This window comes from Drosophila ananassae, chromosome 3L (genome assembly GCF_017639315.1).
Source record: "Drosophila ananassae strain 14024-0371.13 chromosome 3L, ASM1763931v2, whole genome shotgun sequence".
Lineage (NCBI taxonomy): Eukaryota > Metazoa > Arthropoda > Insecta > Diptera > Drosophilidae > Drosophila > Drosophila ananassae.
Window position 1 is genome coordinate 18,098,595 of NC_057929.1, and position 24,415 is coordinate 18,123,009.

The window sequence follows — 24,415 nt, forward strand, 5'->3', positions numbered from 1 at the left end:
ACCCGTTGTTATTGTTATTGTTATTGTTGTTTTTGGCAAAGTGAAAATTTATGCCGCACCCCGCAACAACAAAGTTGGAGCCCGTGATTTCTCACACAACCACGGACACAAGACACAAAAATTCCAATCCATTTCAAAGCCACCAACAATAAACAAAAGTCAATACATATGTAATTGAATTTTTTTTCCCCCGTTCCTTTTGCTCAACAATTTTCGTGTCGAAGCGATCACACATTTTGTGGCTTTTCTTCGCACACACTTCGTTAGAGTTTCGTCGTCTTGGGTATTGGTGTTTGAGTTTCTTGAGTTGCTATTTTTGATTTCCATTATGATTTTGCGCCGCTCTTTCCAGTGGAAAGGTTAATGGAAATACATACATATGTATGTAAGTAGTGTATCCACAGATACACTTAATGTATCTGCAAATACCCTAGATAACGAATCCCCCATAAAACCAGTATACCCTGCCATACCTATCAAATCGTATATAAACAACATTCCAGAGCCTACTGTGGGAATAATTCAAATAGGCTAGACACAAACCCTTTCCCATAGCATTATCATTGGCATCCAGACATAAACATAGACATAAACCATTCACACGCCTTTATCGACGACAGTAGACGTAAACATCAAACCCCTTTTGCTCCAAATTCATAAACAAGTGCCCATCCTGGGAACCTACATGTCAGCATAAAGCTCTGACCAATCAAAACTATTCAACCAAAGTCCATCTATGCTGCCAGCGTCGCTGTCACCGATAAAAGCTATAGTTATAAGAAAATTGAATTTGTAAAATCAGTTTTATAATCAACGATCAATCCAATAGGATATCTTTATAACTCATTCTTGAATTTAATAATAAAACTTATAAAATAAAAATCCTAATTTTTATTTTTTTATTTTAAATCGGGAATTAAAACATATAATTGGCGCAGTCGGTAGGATACAATTATCCTCGCGTGTTTTAAGTATCGAACTAAATACATCGCGAATTTATTGTATCCGCAAAACGAATCTATAAACATTTCTAAACATTAGTGAAATCACGAATGAGGATTTCTAGTGTGAAGTGCAACAAACAGTACATAAAAAATTTTAATACCAGGGAACTCAGCATTAGTCAAATCACGAATGAGGATTTCTAATGTCTATTTGAAATAAACAAATAAAATAAAATTATTAACATAATCAAGACAATTTAAAAAATAAAAAAACATATATATACCAAATTAAATAAATAAACTTTAAAATGCAATCTGAACAAGCATCCACATCAGCTGCAGCAAGGCACATCCTGTCTGACAGCAATATGAATCATTTCTTCATGCAACTAAAACAAATTGACAAATTTGATGGTGATACAATGTATTTAGCACTATTTATAAAAAGTGTTGATAACTTGATTACCCAATACAAAACAACATCGTCTACTCAGAATGAAATCATTCAAGGAGCTATCCTAAACCTCATCGTTGGACCTGCACGTACAATTCTTCTTAGGAATTCAACCCAGGACTGGAATGAATTAAGAACCTTACTCATCAGTGAATTCAACTCATCAAAACCCCCACATCTTATGATCATGGATTTACATAAAATTAAATATCAGAATAGTTTACGTAAGTTTATTGATGATTTAGACAAACAGACAAGTAAAATTTGTAATAAGTTAAGTCTGGATAATAATGCAGCAAACACTGTTATATTTTCAAGAATATTAGGTGATCATATAGCAGAAGTAATTCGTGAAAAATTACCATTACGAGTGTACATATCTATATGCAAATACGATATATCAACTCCAACTAAATTAAAACAAGCTGCTCAAGCTGTAGGTCTTTATGATGATGATGATATATATAATTTTTCCCGAAGTGTTGAAAATCGATATAATATACCAATGGTCTCCACATCTAATACTTCTAATACTAATAATTCTAATAATAATCAAAGGGACAGAAACCAAAATTTCAATCAGAATGTAGGAAACAATAGGAGTCAAAATTATAATAATCGTGGGACATATAATTATCAACAAAGACAAAATACTTTTGATTCAAATAGAAATTTTAATTCAAACTATAATAATAATTATAGATACTCTCAAAATCCTTCAGGTCAAAACTCTCCAAATTATAATCGATCTGTTAATGTTCCTCAAAAACAATCAGACCAACAGAATAGACCAGAACCAATGGAAATAGTTGAAAATTTTCAGACACAAGCCTCGGAAGAAACACAACAGCAATAAAAATAAAAATTGATAATAGACCATGCATTTGCCTTATTGACACAGGTTCCAGTATAAGTTTAATAAATGAAAATTTTTTAAAATATCCAATTAAAGAAAATAATATAAAAGTTCAAACAGTAGGAAATTCAGTCACTTTGAATAAATCCATTGAATTTATAATTCCAAAATTATTTAAATCAAAACAAAAATTTTTTGTCAAAGAATTTTCCAATCATTACGATTTTCTTTTAGGACGTAATATTTTAAACCTTACATCAGCCCAAATAGATTTTGGAAAGAATACTGTTAAACTAAATAATTACGAATTTCCAATGATCAATATAATAAAGGAACATAACAAAAATTATACAAACATGTTAGAGGATGAAGAACACATTTACGCATTGGAAACAGAATTAAAAACTAGTTATATTCGAGATGATCATCTCAACAGTGAGGAAAAATCGGCACTACATTCTCTAATGTCCAAATTCTTTGATATTCAGTATCATGAGGGTGACAATTTGACCTTCACAAATGAAATCAAACATAAAATAAAAACTAAACATGAAGATCCCATTTATAGAAGACCATATACTTATCCCTATATTTATGACAATGAAGTAGAAAACCAAATAGCAGATATGATTAAACAAGGTATTGTCCGCAAATCTAAATCTCCTTATTGTAGTCCTATAGTAATAGTACCCAAGAAAATGGATGCATCGGGCATTCCAAAATTTCGTATGGCTATTGATTACAGAGGACTTAACGAGATAACTATTGACGATAAATTCCCCATTCCCAATATGGATGAAATACTAGATAAGTTAGGAAAATGTCAATATTTTACAACGTTAGATCTGGCAAAGGGATTCCATCAAATTGAAATGGACCCAAGATCAATTCAAAAAACAGCCTTTTCCACCAAGAAAGGACACTATGAATATACTAGAATGCCTTTCGGTCTAAAAAATGCTCCTGCTACATTCCAGCGATGTATGAATAATATTCTTCACGATATAATAGGAACTCATTGCCTAGTATATTTAGATGATATTATTATATTTTCGACCTCCTTACAAGAACATATTCAGTCCCTTCAAAAAGTCTTCGTCCGATTAAGAAAATCCAATCTTAAACTTCAATTAGATAAATGCGAATTCATGAAAAGAGAAACAGAATTTTTAGGCCATATAATTACTACTGAAGGAATTAAAACAAACCCAAATAAAATTCAAGCTATTCACGATTTTAAAATTCCAAGTACTCCTAAACAAATTAAATCATTTATTGGTCTTTGTGGATTTTACCGAAAGTTTGTTAGAGAATTTGCAAAAATTGCTAAACCAATGACCCAGTGCCTTAAGAAGGGTTCAAAAATAAATGTCAAAGATAATAATTACGTTGAAGCATTTGAAAAATTAAAAACACTAATTACAAATGATCCAATCCTTAGATATCCAGATTTTGAAAAAACATTTGAATTAACTGCTGATGCTAGTAATTATGCTTTAGGAGCTGTCCTAGCTCAAGAAGGTAGACCAGTTTGCTATGCAAGTAGAACATTAAATGATCATGAAATAAATTATTCAACTATCGAAAAAGAGTTATTAGCCGTAGTCTGGGCAACTAAGTACTTCCGACCCTATCTATTTGGAAGAAAATTTAAAATTACATCCGATCATAAACCACTAGTTTGGTTACACAATATTAAAGAACCTAATATGAAATTACAAAAATGGAAAATATATCTTAGTCAATATGATTGTGGTATGAATTACATTAAAGGAAAGGAAAATTATGTAGCAGACGCCTTATCTAGGCTACCTAAAAAAGAATCAAATAATGAACAACTAGAAGAAACATTTCAAAACGAAGATGATTTACAAAGCACAGGAGCTACTATACATAGCGCCCAAGAAGATAATGGCAATTGTATTCAGATTACAGAGCGTCCAATTAATGTTTTCAGTCACCAATTAATATTTGAAAAGGGAAATGAAGATAGTAATGAATTAGTCCGGTATTTTAATAAAACAATTAATACAATAAAATATAGTAACATGACGGAACGTACAGCAAAAGATATTATTCTTAAATTTGTATGTGGACACAATTTTGTAATGTACATAAATAATGACGAAGATTTCGCAATATTTCAAAGGGCTTTCATGGAATTAATTAAACCAAATTTGGGAACAAAATTAATGAAAGCATCAGTAATACTTCCTAATATATCTACCTACGCAGATTTTCACGAGAAAGTAATTAATATTCATGAGAAAACTATTCATCAAGGTATTAAAAAAACATATGAAGATTTTAAAGCTAAATACTATTTTCCAGATGCACAAAAATTAATCCAAAATATAATTAATAAATGCGATATTTGTAATTTATGCAAGGCAGAACATAGAAAAGTAGCATTAACATTTGAAAAAACCCCTGAAAGTAAAAATATCCGTGAAAAATATGTAATTGACTATTATTTTATTGATCAAAGAAAATTTTTAACTTGTATTGATATCTATTCAAAATTTGTTTCAATTATAGAAACTCATACCACAGATTGGATCGAAAGTAAAAAAGCATTACTTAAAATATTTAATATGTTAGGTAAACCAAAAATAATAAAAATGGATCAAGATCCCGGATTAGTATGCAAATCATTACAAAATTGGTTAGAAAAAGAAAATATTGAGATCGAAATTACTAGTAGCAAGAATGGTATAGCTGATATAGAAAGAGTTCACAAAACAATTAATGAAAAATTACGAATCATAAATACACTTAATGATGCTGAAGACAAGCTCATGAATATCGAAAAAGCTACATATGTTTATAATCATGAAATAACACATGACACTACAGGTAGAACACCTGCTGAAATATTTATTTTCGGTATGAAACCTAATAAAAATGTCCAAAAAATAAAAGAATCAAAAATTGATAAAATTAATGAAAAACGGGAAGAGTATGAGGTAGATTTAAATTATGCAAAAGTTGAAAAAGATATGAAACGTAAGCCGAAACTTGTTAATCCATTTAAGAAAACAGGAAAAATTATACAAAAAGATGAAAAACACTGGCAGGAAATAAATAGGGGTCACAAAGTAATAAAACACAAAAGTAAATTTAAAAAACTTAAAAAACGCAATTTTTCTCGTTATTCCAGAAATGTTGAAAATTCTGACTCTGATATTGAAAGTGATAATAATAGTACCATGGACAACGTTACCATTAATAACGGCTCAACAAATTAGTATTGTCCCAATTACTTCAAAAAATGGCTATTTACTATTGAATACAGGAACTATAAAAATACCTCTTAATTACGAACACCACATGATAGAAATAAATCAAACAAAAATATTAAATACATACCAAGAATTTATAAAATATGAAAATTTATATAAAACAATTCCAGATATAGCATTAGCACTTAAACAATTAAAACATGAAATAAAAGGGATTATCCCATCAAATAGACAAAAACGGGGATTAGTAAATATTGTAGGATCAGCTCACAAATATTTGTTTGGTACACTAACAGAAGAAGATAAAAAAGAATTAGAAGTAAAATTAAATAATATAAAAGAAAATATGATAGAAAATTCAGAATTTAATGAAATCATTGGTATAATAAATAAACATACAGAAGACATAAATAAATTAATACGGGAAGAAGAGGAAAATGAAGCCTTGCACCTTTTTAGATACTCTTTACACATTTTTCTAGAATACATTGAAGATTTACAAATGGGGATTCAGTTAACAAGAATTGGAATATTTAATCCTAAAATATTAAAACATGAAGAGTTAGATGACATTAATGAAGAAAAATTATTATCAATAAAGACTTCAGCTTGGATATGCAGTCAAACCAAAAATACTTTTATTTTAGCCCATATACCAACATCTTTTAATGAAACTCAAAAATACAGAATAATTAAATATCCAGATAATTTAGGCCGCCAAATTGACATAAATGATAAATTTGAATATTTTATGAATAATAATAAAAGTGTTTATTATTTGGAAAATTCTGCAAATCCTTTAGTGGATGTAATGGATCAAAAATATTTAGTAACTGACCAATGTATTTCAAAGATCCTTACAAATCAATTAGCAATTTGTCAACACACTTTTATTTCAGAAAAAGAATTTATAAAATACATTGAACCAAATATTGTAATAACATATAATTTAAGTAAAACGCAAATTAACCAAAATTGTGAATTATTTAATAAAACAATTGAAGGAAATAATATTATACAATTAAGCCAATGTACACTTGAAATAAGAAATATCAAATTCACTACTTCAAAGAATATAAATGAATATAAAATAATATTGTCAAGTACCAATGTAACTCTACATGAACCAACACCAATTTTAAAACTTAAAGAATCATTAATCAAACAACAAAAACAAGATATTGTCTACAAATGGATTGTATTTATAAGCCTAATACTTATAGTTGTAAGCATAACAATTTATATAATATTCACTTATAAGCGTTTAGCCAACCACAAAGAAATTGTTGTCGAATTCAACAAGGATGTTGAAATTTCTAAAGGAGGGGCGAGTAGTGTATCCACAGATACACTTAATGTATCTGCAAATACCCTAGATAACGAATCCCCCATAAAACCAGTATACCCTGCCATACCTATCAAATCGTATATAAACAACATTCCAGAGCCTACTGTGGGAATAATTCAAATAGGCTAGACACAAACCCTTTCCCATAGCATTATCATTGGCATCCAGACATAAACATAGACATAAACCATTCACACGCCTTTATCGACGACAGTAGACGTAAACATCAAACCCCTTTTGCTCCAAATTCATAAACAAGTGCCCATCCTGGGAACCTACATGTCAGCATAAAGCTCTGACCAATCAAAACTATTCAACCAAAGTCCATCTATGCTGCCAGCGTCGCTGTCACCGATAAAAGCTATAGTTATAAGAAAATTGAATTTGTAAAATCAGTTTTATAATCAACGATCAATCCAATAGGATATCTTTATAACTCATTCTTGAATTTAATAATAAAACTTATAAAATAAAAATCCTAATTTTTATTTTTTTATTTTAAATCGGGAATTAAAACATATAATTTGTATGTATATCGATATTCTTTGGGTGAAAAATAGATATACTGGAAGACTTCTCGTCAATTCTTAACTGTGATCTGGACTCCATGTTTATTTTCGAGGATAACGGCATAAGGATAGCGAAAAGCTAAATCCTAGCAGCTGCCACAAGTATAATATTTGTTTATTTATTTTTAAATTTTTTTGAAAACATTTTTCTCAAACTTTGTTTTCATTTTTTAATGAAAATACATGCTTGCTAAGCGGGTTGCCCCCAAAGCTGTTACTCTATTGGGTTCAAATGTTGAGCAGGAGTTTGTCAGCCCATGAGATCCGAGTTCGAAGTTCGAACTTTATTTATTTATTTATTTTTTATTTTTCTTTTTTTTTTATAGAATATAGTCAGTCGCCCGATCAAAAAAAAATATGATATCTTCAAAGCATTTCAAACATATGGACATAGTATTAGTATTAATATAAGTATAAGTATGAAATAAGTTTTAAAGTAATAGTATTATACTAGTATTGTAGTATGTAACATAAATGAATAAAATTAAAAAAAAAAAATTTAATTTTTTTTAAGGCCTTTCTATTTCTTAAAATAAAAATAAACATCTAAAATATCAGATATATTAAATTGTGGTTTTCGTGATATTTATTTTATCAAAATAATTTGTTACTATCTTCAATGCGATATTTTATCTCCAATTCTGGAACCGATTTTTGAGCTTCGTTTCCATTCGAACTCGAATTGGAATTAGCATGCTGGCTCTCTCTCTCTCTCTCCCTTGTTTGCTACTCTCTTCAAGTTGCCGAGTGTCGTCCGTGTGTGTGTGTGTGTGTGTGTGGGTTTGAGTGATTGATGGGCTGTGCTTTTCAAAGAATGCTCGCTCGCAATCGCCAATTCCCCCCCTGGCCAGCTTACCCCCACAACCCTCCCACGTTTTCTTCACAACAACAACAGCAACAACAAAAGAAGAGAACACAAAAATTGAGGCTGCCAAAAAAAGTATTTTTTGTTGTTAATGGAACTTTCTGGTTTTCTTTCGCTTGCAAATTTATGCTTATTTCTTTTCTTTTTCTTCATTTTGGGAATTCTTTTCTGTAATTCTTTTCATCTTTTGCTCATTACTTTTTGGGTCACCAACGAGAAAAGAAGAGAGCCAAAATTGGTAACAAAAGCCAGATAATCCGAGTGAAAGGAAACCTTGGAAAGCGAACTCCCCCTTTTTGGAAACATCCAACATCATCATCATTATCATTATCATCATCATCATCATCATCCAACATCACGAGCGACGGCGTCAAATTGCCAACTGCGCACATTTCCATTTGCGATCCGGCCGAGATTATCGATTTTCCTCCCCTATCCGAAAATTGCATTAAAAATCAGGCATGCCTCCCCTTTCCCTCTAGAATTAAGATACTATTTGTTTAGAATGAGATGATAATGTCACATTTAAGGGTTAAAGTTGCAACATAGTGTTTAATGCATTTTTTTTATTGGAAAAAAGGGTTATTTTGTACTTTATGTTGCGGCCTAATTTTCTTTTATCCATTTATGACCATGTCAAATTTTTTCATTAAAAAGTAGGTGGTAAAAAAATCATTAATTATTCGGGTGTCTGGTTTCAAATTTGAATTTTAATATCTTTCGTCAAAATCATCCAATTTCCTTGTTGAAAAATAATACTTTTTTTCTGATTTGAGCAAAAAACCACATGTTTTGAATTCATAATTAGTTTGTGAAAAATTTAAATATGAAAAGAATGTAATACAAGATATTTAAAATTAAAAAAAAAAGTTTTAAACAATTTTTTTGTTCATTAATCCTTTATTTTTAGCATTTTTCGAAAGCCTTTTGATTGAAACCTTAATTTTTGAAAATTTTGAAAATATATGTAAACATTTTCTATATCATTAGTTTTCTAACGAATCTCAAAGTTTTTTAAATTGTTAAAATTAAATATTTTATCTTTTAATCAAAAACCATTGAAAAATTCGTTCGAAAATTAATTTGCTTTCAAAAGTGTCTTGTTAACGAGACTTTTTATAAATATATAAAAAATTAAATCGAAAAAATAAAAAAGTCTGAAATAAATCAAAAGGGCTTACAGGTCCCTTAAGATAGATACTTTTCTTAAAATACAGGGATATCAGATATCTCTGATCCATAAGATATTAAAAATATATCCATTCTCTTACAATAATAATTTTTTCAAATATTATTAGTTTTCTATCAAATCTCAAAGTTTTTAAATTGTAGAAATAAAATATTGTATCTGTTGATCAAAAACCATTGAAACTCTTTGCATTTTATTTTTACAAGTGTCTTATTGGTATGTCAATTTTTAAAAATTTATAACTAACCATATCAAAAATATATAAAAAGTCTGTATAATTAAGAAGTTTTTTGAAATTTAAGAACGTACAGGTTCATAGGATACTTTTCCTAAAATACAGGGATAACAGGTATCTCTGATTCTTAAGATGTTTCTTAAGAAATAAGAATAAGATCTGATTCCATTCTTCCCCATTTTCTTATAAAAACAATAATAATTGTTCCCCTTAAAATAATAATAATGAAAAGGAAATACTTGGTAATAAAAGTCTTAGAGGATTTGGATTTGTTCAATATTCCATCGAATACTTAGACTTAGACAGGACATTGTTATCCCAATTTTTGTCCAGATTTTGTTCAGAACACTCCAGATTAGGGCGAATAAATTGCGTAGTTATTGCGACTTGGGTTGGGAAAGTAAAAACAGAGCCGACATTCGCTCCCCTGTGTCCTGCTTTCGGTCCTGGGAAAGTTCACTAATGCCCTCTGAGCCCTCGAGAACAAGGACACGCTGCGAGGGGTGTCGGGTGGCTGGGGGAGGGAGCAGATGCCGCGGGGTGGTGGGGTGTCCGACGTGTCCTGGGAGGGTGGCGGTCGGTCGTCTGGCAACGACAGGCTCTGAGCGGCAGCCAAGCATGATCCCCTCTGACCGCACAGTTGCAACCCTCCATAGTCCTTTGCTCCTTTGCCATTCCCCCCCACCCCCCTCCTTGGCCACTTTTCATTTCCCTCGGCCGGATGTGCCCCTGCTGCCGCCTTTTCCACTCGCATGGGGGGTTGCTCGCGTGGTCGGAGCAACCGACAGAGCTTTTGCCGCTCTTGCCGATGACAAGGACGAAAACCAACCCCTAAAACCCTAGCAGGGAGCGGGGAACAGGGAGCAGGGAGCGTGGAGCGACAGCCAGATCACGAACAGACGGCGGCGGGTGGTCGGATATTCGGATATTCGGGCTAGGTGGGCTGGAGGGTGTGAGGGTGGTGCCTGGCCGCGGTGCCTGGTCACAGGGTGGAATTTGCCACATACAGTCGCTATGTACTCGGAGATCCTGTCGAGGGTTGTTGGTCCCAGGCCCAGTCGAAGCCCGAGTGGTCCCCCCATTTTGGGTTTCCATGCAAACGCCAGCTGCGATCTCACAGGGGACTTTGCACTTTGAAAAAAAAAAAATAAATACAAAAAAAAGGAGTTTTCAAATGCAACCCCTGCACTGAGAACTGAATTCTAGTCCAAAGGACTTGTGTCCTTGAAATGGATAGCAAAATGTTACAAAGAACTGAGAGAGTTTCAAACTCCCTGTTGAGTTTTGCGAATCGTTAGATGGTTTTTGATAAAATTTGCATTGTTTGGGCTTCCAATTCTCAAATTTTGCAAACAATTCATTTAGAAATGTTTTATTTATTAAATTTTGAATCAAGATTGCCAATTATTCGTGATTTGAAAAAAAGGGAAACGAAAAACAGGGATCTTTAATAAGATCTGAAGGGGGGTTTCCAAAAATGTAACTAGATTAATGAATAGTTCTCTGAAATTCAAAATATAAATTAATACCTAAACTTTGTTTAGTAATTTCCAATTTCCATTTAAGTTTTAGTTAAAATAAATAGTTAAATTAATAAAAAATTCTTTCGTATTATACGACATCTCAGTAAATTTAATTTTTATATCATTTAAGAAGGATACATATATATCCGATATTGTACACATGATCATATTATATTTCGAAGTACCGATATGCCCTTATCCACCTGGCCTACTGGGTATGGTTTTAGAAACCCTATTAATTCTCTGAGTTCGAAAGTTTTTCAGTTTTAATTTTTCATAAAAAACCTCTTCTGTTAAGCCCCATACAGTTCCGCACTAAAATAACGGCACACTTTCGACTATTTTCGGGCTTTTGTATCAATTTATTAAAGTTTTTAATTTTCTCTAATATTATTTAAGCTATTTTAATTTAAAATCAAAATGAGCTAATTCCGTGACTCAAAAAATTTTAGCACAGTTGAAATAATTTATTCAATTATTTCAGTATTAGGTCGGATCTGGTCATACTATTTTATGAAATTTGAAAAGGACTCCAGCTAAATAACATATGATCCAGGTTTCAAAAAAAGTTGCTGTTTTGGTGGTTTTTTTGAACATTTTGTTTTGAACTTTTAAAAAATGGGAAATAAGCGCAAGGAATCGAATGTAGCTCAGAATAAAAATAATCCTTCCAAACTCCTGAATATGTATACGAGTTGCAAGGATGGGAATCGGTAGAGTATACCCCATATATTCCATAATTTCCATATAATTCAACCATCTTATTTTTAGGAACTAGTATGAGTTAGAAGAAACTGGTTAATTTCTGAAATTTGCTTAAGGATCCAAAGACCATAGCTCCTCTAAATGTGAAATTTAGAATCCTAAGACTTCATGATTGGATTTCAAGATCAGTTAAATTTTTCCTTCCATACATAATCCTATCTAGAAGGTAATTTAGAAACCCAAAACAACGTATTTAAACCCCCAAAATGATCATATCTACCTACTTAACTGATCAATAGGGGTTTCATGAAAAATTCTTTAATAAAAAAACCTTCAAAATATGGTTTCTTATTTGACTAATTAGATGTTTGAAATAAAGCTTCTTGTATGAATGGCTCGTGCCTTTTTTATGTTTTTTATTATAAGCCCACCAACCCTTTTTCAATTGTAATATTTATAGTATTTCCACTCGAAGAAGCAAATATACGGTGCAGTGTATAAAAAAAGAGGTGCATTGTCTCGAGCGAATGAATTTTGGATCCAGCTGGTCCCGAGGATCCTGCTCCCCAAGGGTTGCTCGTGCTGCATTGCAGGATTTTTCCTCCCCGTCCAGAACGAAAAACACAACAGCTGCAGATCCAAAAATGAAAAAAAAAAGAAGTATTAGTAAGGATCATGGGCTCCGGTGAGGAAAACTACCCCTAACCGAGGAGGGCAGTTTATTATGCACACGAGATCGTTGCACGCTTCCCTGATCAACTTGATCGATCAATTCAGTTCCACCCTTGGAATACATATGCTCACATTTACGCTACACACACACACACACATACACACACTCTCTCTCTCCCATACAGACCCCGCCTGGAACTGGAAAGCAGTCCGCCACTCAACTCCATTAAATTCAATTGACAAAAGGAAATGAACATGAGCATGCAAAAAAAAAAAAAAAAATTTATATATGTTTGTATGTGTTGAGAACACACGAAAAACAGATTAATGGAGAACAAAAACAGAAAACAGAAAACGAAATGGAGGGGCGCATAAAATGGGAAAACCCACGGCGAAGGGTTCGTGGTGGGGTGGGGGGGGTATGGGGTGGAGATCGGGAGCGAGGGAGCCCAACGCCGCACATCTGCCGCTCTTCTGAGCCATAAACGCCGCTCGTTTTCTCGTTTTTGGATGGAACGAAGGTCCATATGTCCATATGTGTATTCATGGATGTCTGGGTGTATGGGATGGGTATATGGGATGTCGGATGTGGATGTGGATATGGCACTGAATGCATACTATATGGTCTCTGGTGGGTTCTCTATAGAATTCGTGGCCATGTTGCCCGCTGGCTTTGCATTTCCCATTTGCATTCGCATTCGTCGTTTTATTGTTGGAGGGGAGCCAGGCCAGGGAGGGGGGTGTGCGAAAACTGCATCTGATGGGAATTTTCAAAAACTGATCGATACCATGATACCCAATTAAAGGACTATGATGATCCTTTTAAGGGATTGGGCTATAAAATAAATGGGAGCTCTTATTTTAAATAAAAGTTCATGAAATACCGATAGTTCTTAAGATCATTGATCCTCAGGTATCGATTACTTTAGGAACTATGATTTAAAAAAAACATGCTCATTTTCAAAAATTTTATTAATTGATTTGATTCTCTTTCAATTCAATTCTGATCTGTGTTGAGTTTCACAAAATTCTAACCTAAATTTTAAGGAATGTCCCAGTAATTTCTTAGTTTTAGGTCAAATATTACTTTTTAAAATATAGTGGTTTGGAAATAAAGTCAGTATAAGTTATGAAATAAACTATAAAAAAAAAAACAATATAAAGTTCAACCGTTTTTCTTAATGAAGTACTTGTATAAATTCCATAAGCTTCTTTAATTTTATCATAAATTTCAATTTTCAAATGATTTTATTAAAAAATGTTTAGATTTTAGAGGTGTTGTTTTGATTTATCCAACCATTAACTTCAAAAGGAACTAAAGTGAAATTAATAATAGAAAAAGAATGTTGTTTTTGTATAAATATTTTTAAAATTTATGCTAATTTAAATTTATTTAAATGGACATCCAAAGTTATTAATATTAATTTAATTTAAAACTATTACTGTGTTATTTATCAGCATCTATTCCGATAATAAAGATTTTATTCTCATTTTTATAATTAAGAATGTAAGAGTTATTTTAATCACCTTTAAGGACCTAAAGATAACATTTAATATTTGATTATTTCTGTTTGTGATATTCTAAAAACATTATCTTATCTAAAATTTTCAATTGTTACATTTTCACAGCTAAAATATTCCAAAGTTTATGTTTTTCTTTAATTTTCAAAAATAGTTAAAAAACTAAAGTGATTGTGGAGACTCTTACAGTGGAGACCCAGAAAGAATAAATATGTAAAATAAATATGAAAACCCTTGAACTAACCCAACACCTATTCATATTTTCCAGTGTACTGATACGCCCCACTGGCACGTCATCTGCTGGGAAGCAGCTCCTTCAAGGTTAGTCCTACGAAAGTGCCCAGGGGTGTAGAGTTGGCGTCCCACGCATTTTGCCCGCTTCCTTTTTGGCTCTTCTTCGCTGCTTCTTGCTCCTCTTTGGCGCTCTCAGACTTGCAAGTGTATGGGTAATGCACGTGAGTGTGAGTGTGTGTGTGTGTGTGTGTGTTTGGATGTAAATGAGTTTCGAGCACAATACGAAAATAAACATTTTTTGTTCTTGCACATTTCTTTTTGTTGTTTTTTGTTGTTTTTCTTGTTTTGTTTTCCTCGTGCAATTTCTGTGTCTAAAATTAAACGCGAAAAAAGGAATTTTTATGGAACAGCTGTGTTTCGCCATTCTCTCGAAGGAGAAAACGGTGAAGGGACAGGAGACGAAGACGGAGCGGGAGAGCAGCGGGGGGCAAGGTAAAAACCCATCAAAATCAACAACAACAACAACAACAGCATACTCATGCATCATTTTAGCGCCGTCCCGCTCGCACAGGTGACTCACTCGCATGTTAACTTGGCTAATTTCGCGAAAACTTCCAGGGGAAACTCAAACTTAAGTTGCGGTTACTCATATGGAATTTGCTCAAAAATTTCGGTAGCTTTCCAGACTTGAATTCTCCACATAAGCGGGTGCGCCGTTCATTTTCACTTTGTCTCGGAAAAAAAGGTTTCAAAACGAGTTTTGGGCTTTTGATCAAGGTTTGATTGTTTTCAAGGTTTTTATTTGCAGATCTTAGTTATTTTGGTCTTAGTTTTCTTGGTCAAAATGGCAAGAATTTTGGGGAAAAGTAAGAAATGGCTTCATGGGGTTTAAACGGAAAAACAATTTTCCATGTTTTTTGTGTAAATATTTTAGATTATTAAAGTTTGTAATTATTAAATTGAAAAAATATAAATTAATATGAATAATTACTTTAATTTGAAAGGGATAGAAAACCATGATGGATTTCTAAAATCAGATGCGTCAAATCACATAATAGGGACAGTTTTGACACATCCTAGAAGAATCATCCGAAGTAAAAAAAAATAGTATAAAAAAGTATAATAAATATTACAATAATTAGAGTGAATAGTTTAGATATTAAACTAGTTCTTAGACCAAGTTTAGTAAGTTATAATTTTAAAAATATCTATCGGTTAAGTTTTGGAAAAATTAATCTCTAAAACCATTTCGAAAAAGAATATTAGTTTTCGAAAATATTGAATTATTGTTAGACATTTTTAAAAATACATTTTTTGGAACTAACTACATTCAAATCCTTAATTTAAGAACTTTTAAAGTGTAAATTTTTGAGATTTCTCAAAAGGGTTTTGGATAATATTCGAACGATATTCTAAAAGATAGATATATGTAGATAGAGATAAATAAATAGAATACATATTCTAGTATTTAAAATACTAAATAAAAATTTTGCAATTTGAAATCTATGTAACCCCTTAAAAATAACCCAATATATGCATAACCCTTTCAAATTTAACGTTAAAAACTTTTCAGTTTCTTAAAAAGAAATATTGAAAGTATTCTGCTGTCCAAATTAAATCACTTCTAATTAAATAAACCCCCCCTGAGTTTTTTGCGATGACGCTGCGACTTAATAATGTGCAGAATATTAAGAAGCGCAATTATAGTTTCCAAATGGCGACTGGTCGGAGTGGAGTCTGGTCGGTAATGCTCTGCTGCTGCTGCGGTTGTTTGATGAAACACAGTTATCGTAAGCACTTATTTTCGTACAACGCCGAAAATCAAGTTTTTTGCAATTGTTATGACAGCAAAAAACGAGAGACTCAACAACAAAAAAAAAAAAACAAAGCTACAAATAAAAGTTAATTACATTTAAAAAAGATTTATACACACATAGAAAGTTGCATGCAAAAAATAAAAAATAAAAACAAAAAAAAAGGCAATGTTTTAAAAATCATTTTGATGTTGAGCTTTTTGACGATCCCATGACGGGATACAAAAGTAACCATATACAGTGGGGTTTCCATAAAATACTACAAGGGGGTAAGTACATATTCTAAAAAGTATTAGTTTTTTTCAGAATTCTAGATCATGGTTTTGAAAGTTATATGTTTTTTATTTATTTTTTTAATGAAAATATTTAGTTGTAAAATATGGTTCTTATAGGAAAGTTGGACTGTACGGGTCATACATATGTATGTATGTTTATAAGTATGTCTGTATGTATGTGTGGGGTGCTCATACATTTATGGAGATGGGTGTGGGCGCTTCACCGATTCGCCCCGAGGGCGCATCAGCGAAAAGTAATGCTTTGAAATGGAATACACGGACAGACAATAAAGTAAATTTCACGTTGTCATGTCGGCCCACAGAAACAACAACAACAACAACAACTGGGCAATAGCAAAATGGTGAAACCCTAAACAACAAAAAAAAGTTCGTCTGATGTAGTTGTTGGTGATGATGATGATGATCCCCGCCGATGCCGACACAATTTCCACCCTAAGCATGTACACCATTTCCAGGGGGGTGGTAGGTGGTAGGTAGGTAGGCGGCCGCCTGGGGGGGTGGGGTGGTGTGCCAGGCGACATCGATTGAGGCAAATAGAGCTTCAGGGCCAAAGTGCTACACAGAAAAACTACCCTAATAACATTAAACGAGAGCGCCTCGTCGTCGTTCCCGTTTTTCCACATTCCACACAAGAACAACGGAAAGGCAACAACAATAGCAACTGGGCCCAGATCGAAGGGATAAATGCATGTAGCAGCCCTCGTTCGCTCCCTCCCTCCCCCTAGACGTTTTGTGGGAGTGACACGAGAGAGAGCACGAGATCCACACGAGCCAAAATCGTGCCAAGGAGAGCGGGAAAGCCAGAGAGCACAAAGAATGGGTGCTTTGCAACGAGAGAGAGAGAGAGCGCAGGCGAGAGCGCCATGAAGTAGGCTTGGATTTTTTTTAGGTTTCTTCTTTCAACATATTTCGCGTTGTCTTTTACTTTTACTTTGCGTGTTGCCAAGTGAGCTTTTCTTGGCGGGATGAGAGTTGGAAAAGGGGGTTACCAAAGGGGGGAGTACTTAGCCCCGACATACATATATACTATATATGTATGTAAGAAGGATTTTGGAAGGATTTCGAGCTGCTTATGAGCTTAATTTCCAACATGGCCAACAAGTCTGGCGTAATTTAATTTCTTATTTTGGGCTTCTTAGACAAAAGCCAGATCGCTTTATTGCAATTATTTTATTAACAAAAGAATTAATCACTTTTAATTTAAAAAGAAACATAAAATCCTACTCTCAAGCAATTTAATTAAATCAACAATTAAATTTTAAGTGCAATTTGGCCAACTCTCTTCAACTTGGCCAAGCTCTGTCATAGCCAAGGTAGGAAGGCACAAAACGAGCGATGAAAAATATGGGGAAAGCTGGTAGGGGCGGAGGGGTGCGGTGACACCTGCATGACACATCTGCCCGCATATGGTAATGGAATTCGGAGATTTGGTTTAGCAACTGAACTTTTTTCAAAACGAGATGCCTACAGTAGTGGCCCTCAGCAACAGTGACTAATGTTATAACCACTTTTGTGGAAATTTTTTTTTAAATACATAAAAAAAAATAATACAAAAACTACTTCATAGTTTTTAAAAGTCATATTTTTAGACCTAAATTCTATATTTCATATCTTATAGGAAAATATACAAATTTAATCGGGGATAAATTTAAAGAAAATTAAAATTTAAGAAATAAAAATTAAAAATTTAAGAAATTAAGAGAAATACACATTCTGGAAGTATTTTAAGTTTATCTTAAGTTCTATATATACAATGTATCTTCTTTTGAAAATATATCACTTTTTTCATATTTTTCAATTCTCTAAGCGCTGTAACTGGAATTGCACAACGAGTTATCTATGTATGTATATATAATTGAAATGAAATAATAAATCAGTTTTAAGTTTTAGAAACAAACGAACTATAACAAAAGCCATCCAAGAAGTCAAGTTTTTGGTCGTAATCTTTAAAGATAACTGAGGAAGATCCTAAACTCGATGCAAGAGACTCAGGGGTTGAGAAAAATCAGTAGAAAGACGAGTAGATAGGCTAGAGGAAACTCGATTGAAAGTAGGAAGTAGTTTACTATTATATAGTAATGTGATGCACTTCCAAAAAACTGAAACTGCCTGACCTTAAGCTCGACCAGATCCTTTGCACACTTTACTAGCGTAGGTATGTAGTGGATCAACGGATCGTAGAATCGAAGAAATCCATCAAGAATTAGAAAGTATAACTCTTGAGGTATAACTCTTATAACGCTGAGGATCTGGAACCAGTGGAGCAGGGGCCAAAAGCCCCAATATGATCTAAAGCGAAAGTATTCCAATCTCTAAAAATGTATGAACATTTGTTTTAAGTTTTGTTTTGGAAATACATATATTTGTTTCTTATAAGTTCTTGCGAAATATACTTTTATTTTCTTATATACACAATTTATTTCATAAAAATAATTTATAATTCATAAATATCGTTGTATTTCCTCGGATATTCAGTTTCGAAAGAAATAAAGCTTATAATTGTAAATAAAAATACCCAAAGTGCGCAATTACCAAGGCTTTATCGCTGAATTTATTACCAAAAATAAAAAAATACTCATAATAAAATTTTTTAAAAGCCCTGAAACCCATGGAACCCCTTTAAACTCTATAGAGTTTAACTCTATAACTATTATAGAGTTTATAGAAAGCATGTTTAAATCTAAACCCCTGTTTCAGAATACATGTTCTGCACTATTTAGTTTCAAATTACAACACATACTGTTGAAAAAAAACATAAAACTATTATTATCCCTTACAGTTTTGAACATAATAAGCCTAAAAATAATAATAGTTCTATGTGCCCTATGTGATCTAGTAATTATATGTTTAATAAACCCCTTTGTATAATTTAATTATTGAAATTATTCATATTAAAAGTATTTGAGCCCAGTGCCTCTGTATTCTAATTGGAAAGCAAATTCATTCGACTTGATTGGAATTATCAATTAATTGACACATCAAATTTGGAAGGTGCGCCGGCTGCCTCCTAATGGAGGTCTTATTGCCATTACTGCTAATTTCACGAGCAATCGGTATTACAATTACTGATTAATAGTTCGATTTCGATAGAGTTTGATGTTGGGAGGCGGTTCAGCCGAGTCGAATGTCAACCCACTCCATGAGTCGTCGGAAAGGGCGGTGCAGGCTGTAAAAATCCAACACCTGTCGCTGGTTATGTACTCAGAAATGCATGTATAGTCATATATAGGTGCCCTCATGGGCATAAGCACGTGGATAATTCTAGGGGCTAGCTCTCCCTACCTGGCCCTCCACCTGGTGGGTGTGGGCCAGTGTGTGTGCCAGTGTGAGTGGGCGTCCATTGAAGGGCTTCGCTTCGTTGTGAAATTACACGTCAACAAAAACTGCAACTAGAACTGCAACTGAGATAGCCAATGCTAGTTACATACCTACAACGGTGGCTATAATAGTAGGTCTACGGATGTAGGCCCTTGGAAAAAATTTAATTTTTTGTTATCAGATTCTTAAGGAAAAGTGAGCAGAGTTCGAAACTGTAAGGGATTAATAAAATTGTTCTTATTTTTTTGTAAAGCATGTAGACCAAGGTCAAGGCTAAACTGAAATTATGTTTTTGTATTTTTTTTTTTGAATAATAGATCTACGTTCTAGAAATCTACACCTTAGTCCTATAAATAAATAGGAAAATATAATAGGAAAGTTAATAGATTCTTGGGGAAAAGTGAGCCGAGTTCGAAACTCTAAGGGGTTAATAAAATTATACATTTTTTGTAAAGCATTTATTTCAACGTCAAGGCAAAACTCAAATTAGGTTTTTTTATTCCTCCAGAATAGTAGATCTCCATTCAGAACTTAGTCTTAGAAAAAACTAGGAAACTAAAAAAGGAAAAATAGGAATGTTGTTAGATTATCAAGGAAATACTAAGCAAATACAGTTTTTTTTAAGATTTTAAGAATGTATGAGAGGTTTAAAATTCAGGATCAATGCTAAAATTTAATATTTGCATTTTTGTATATTAGATTCTAGTATATTCCATCATAGTAGATTGTATAGAGACTAATATTAGAATATATATAGTAAATTATATTAGTACAGAAATAATAGGAAAATAATCGTTATAAGAATTCCTAAGTAAAATAAGGTTTAGGGGTTCAAAACTGTTAAGGGTCTGTACAAAATGAAAAATATTTGATTATTTTTAATATTTTTTTAAGACATTTATTGGAGGTTTAAAACTCAAAAACTGTAAAAATGATTCAATTTTACAATTTTTTTTACATTACATTACAAATTTAAATACATTTAAATACATTTAAAATTTATACAAATGTTACATTAATGTAAAATTAATAAAAAATAAATTAATAAAAATAAAAATTAATCAATTAATAATGTAATTATAATAGAATATTAAAAACACCAAAATTTTAAGGATAAAAACTGCTTATTAATAATACATTTTGTTGTAAAATCTTTTAGTAAATGAAATATTTCGACTTAAAATTAAAATGTCTTTGAATTACAGCTAAAAAAATCTCTTTCTTAATATTTCACAAGAATTCATTGTATTATAAAGTGTATTATTAGAAAGCCCCGATTAGAAGTGCCATTAAAACATAACTGATAGCAGTTTATGGCACCATTTTGGCAATAAAATAATAAAGAAATGCCTTGATTTGGGTAACCCTTGAGAGGCTATTATTTTGGCCGCAGGTGTGCTTACAACTGACTTTATCTACGCGTGTGTGCATAAGTTAGTGTGTTGGAAAAAAAGTTCTAGGGCAGGTTATATTTTATATTTTTTTTTGCAAAAAAAAACATTAGATAATGAGTGGGAAGTGGAGATAGGGCAGTGAGGGCGGGGGGAGAGACGCACGGTGACAGCTCGCTAGGTTGGCTGATAAATCTAATGTTTGCCTGGCTATCATGGGAAGCGAACCGCTTTTCAGGGCCTTGCAATTTTTATGCACTTATGACATGGAATTGCTCTGCACACAACCGCAATTTCGCACACACTCATAAAAGCTCTCCGACTCCCCCGCTCTCTCTCTCTCTCACTCTCTCTCCAGTGTTGGGGGTGGGGGTGGGGGGTAGCTGAGTGCATGCGCACCATTCAAGAAATGCATTGCACTTGTCGCCTAGCACGCGCACTAACACCACCACACACACACACACACACACATACACACATGCTGCCCACGGACTTACATAAACTTTTCCATAGAAAAAAAAAAACAAAAACAAAAACAATAACAACAAAAATAAAACCTTCCAATGACGTCAATCGCTCTGTAAATTGTGGCTTTTGTTAACTGGTTGTTGTTATTGTTGTTGTTGTTTTTCCATGCCAAAAACAGAAGTTTTTCGGTTTTTCGGCTCTGCGAGTGGGCCGACTCGGCGAACGGCGATGATGTTCATTAGCATTTTTTGGGAAGCGAGTTGCGGATCATTGGCTATGAAATCAGCTCCGAAATGTACAGTTCCGGCACCTACAATTTTCCAATTTTTAAATAGAATACATTCCAACCTTCCATGGCTAACAAGGTTTCCAACTATTCTACGCTAAATTAGAAAAAGTAAAAGTACTTTAATTTAAAATATCCAAAAAATAATTCCCCCATTTGTTCCCATTTTAAAAATAGTACTTTTGGCGCCATCTAGGGGCCTCATTTTCATAATGAATGGAGAAAAGGGAGCAGCAGAAGGGCACCGTCGCTGACTGACCTTAATATGCATTAATTGTTGCAGAAGTCGTGCTATTCTAATGCGCTCGCTCTCATTTTCCCCACATTGGGGCTCTTCGTCTCTGCTCTCTTTTTCTCTCTCTCGCTATTCCTTTCCCCCATGCGCTGCTTTTGTTTTTTTTGTGTGTGGAGCTGCCCGCTGCTTCCATTTCGATCCCAAAAACATTTCATTTCCGAACGAGAAAACCGAGCATAGCCGAGCGTCGACGTCGACGCCGGAGCTGGCAGCGCTGCTTCTAAGCTCTTTACTTTTGTTTTTGTGTGTGTTTGCTTTGTGTTTTGCTTTTGCGGGGGAGGGGGATCTTTTGCTTTTGTTTGCTCTGTTTGCCCGTCTCTAATTGTGGGAGCGTGTGTGTTTGCCTTAGTGATGGCACGGCAAATAAAATCGAATAATCAAAGGAGTGTGAAATCAATATTCATGGGCTTGGGATGGGTGGTGGGGAAATTATTTACCTTCTCTAAAAGTGACTTGTTGTAAGGATTGTATTAAAAATCTTTCAAAAACAAAATATTGAAAAGTTTTCATAGAAAAATTGAAGTTACTATTAATTGATAAAAATCAAGGTTTATTTTTTTGTGTAATTATTCGTACAATAATCGCATTTTAAATCATTTTAATTCAAAATATATATATCAAATTAAACAAATGTATAAAATTCAATAATAAAATAAAATTATTCTTACAAGGACTAACTAATAAAAATAAAAATAAATTAAATTGGGAAAAGTTGGGCCTCTCCGTTATTCGTAATTGCAATTAGAGTTAACCTCGTGACACGAATAAGTTCTGGCTCATCGCCAGCGGGGGCGCAAGTACCCAAATAAATACTGATTCGTGTACCATATATTATACGTAAACATACGTAACTGGCAACATGTGGGGTTGGTCGGAGTGGAGTAGGGCGGCCGGCCTATGTGCGCCTTTAATTACATGTTTGTATGTATTTATGTATGCTATTGTGGGGAGCACTGGAATACATACATACAGACGTGGTGAGGTGTGCTTGGGAGGGTAAATAGGTGCACACGTCAATTGCTGGAACGACCTCGGCGAGTTCTCCGCTCTACAGCCCTCGGCCCCCGGCCCCCGGCCCCCGGCCCCCATCCCCCATCCCCACCCACTTGGCGGGCTCCCCCATTCGATCGATTTTTCCGAGCTGTGCATGCGCTGGAAAGTTGGAAAATGTCGCGATTAATTGCCGAGCTTGGAAATCACAAACTCGATCATGCTACAATCATGTCCAGTGTGTGATGTTTTCTTTGTTTTCTACTCGCTATTTCGCTACGGAGCTAGAACATGCAATTATTTTAATGTATTCGGCCTTGGGACTCATGAATGTCAATTGGGGCTGGCTCTGGCTCTGGCTCTGGCACTGGCTCCGCTGGCACGTAAGTTCGCTATTAGCTGTTAGCTTTTACCCGCTCCACGCATCCGAATGCAAATGTGTATCTATGTATCTCTCGGATACGAGTGCTGCAAATCAGTCGCTTTGTATGCCAGGCGATCGATGGAGCCAATTTTTTATGGTGGCACCCCCACCTCCCACTCGTCGGCTGCTCCGCCACCCACCCACGAACGAAGCCAGAGGAAAAGTGCAACTCATTTGAATGGTTTCGCCTTCATTATGCAAATGCGGCGACTTTGGTGGCGAATATTTATTTGCTCATTATAAATACATAAAGTGCTGACTTTTGCCAGATCGCCACACACCCATTTGAAGCAATTTTCACCTGTCATTGAGGTTCACATTTGAATTCTGGTATTTGTGGCGCCTCGCATTTGAATTTCGATAACTAATTTAATAGGGATGGCATTTTGATCGGTTTTATAGCTGTTAGCTTTTGTCTAGGAATAATTTGAAACAAGGTGGCATTTTATTTTCAAATTTTTCTTAAAAGAAAAACATTTAAATACTAGCCACATTATAGAAAAAATATTTGTTTAAACAGTTAAAGCATAATAAAAAAATATATTCATTTAATTTATTTATAGTCATTTGGGTAATTAGTGTCTTATTACATATAATATACTTATAATAATGTGTATAAAATAAATAAATATATTTTATAATTAAAAACAACTTTTTAAAACATCGCCTTGATTTAAAAGTGTAAATACTTTTCAAAATCTAAAGAAATAATATATTTAAATATAAAATGGCAGCGCCTGAAATTTTCCAAGCATGGGGCAACTCCAGCACTAAAA

The 24,415-nt window shown here is 33.5% G+C and overlaps 1 long non-coding RNA gene across 1 annotated transcript; it reads left to right on the forward strand.

Moving 5' to 3' along the window:
* The first annotated feature begins 11,552 nt into the window (after positions 1-11,552).
* LOC116656274 lies at positions 11,553-12,316 on the forward strand. Its single transcript, XR_004311243.2, has 2 exons — positions 11,553-11,938; positions 11,997-12,316. It is a non-coding gene; the product is annotated as an uncharacterized LOC116656274 (long non-coding RNA).
* The last annotated feature ends 12,099 nt before the right edge of the window (positions 12,317-24,415 follow it).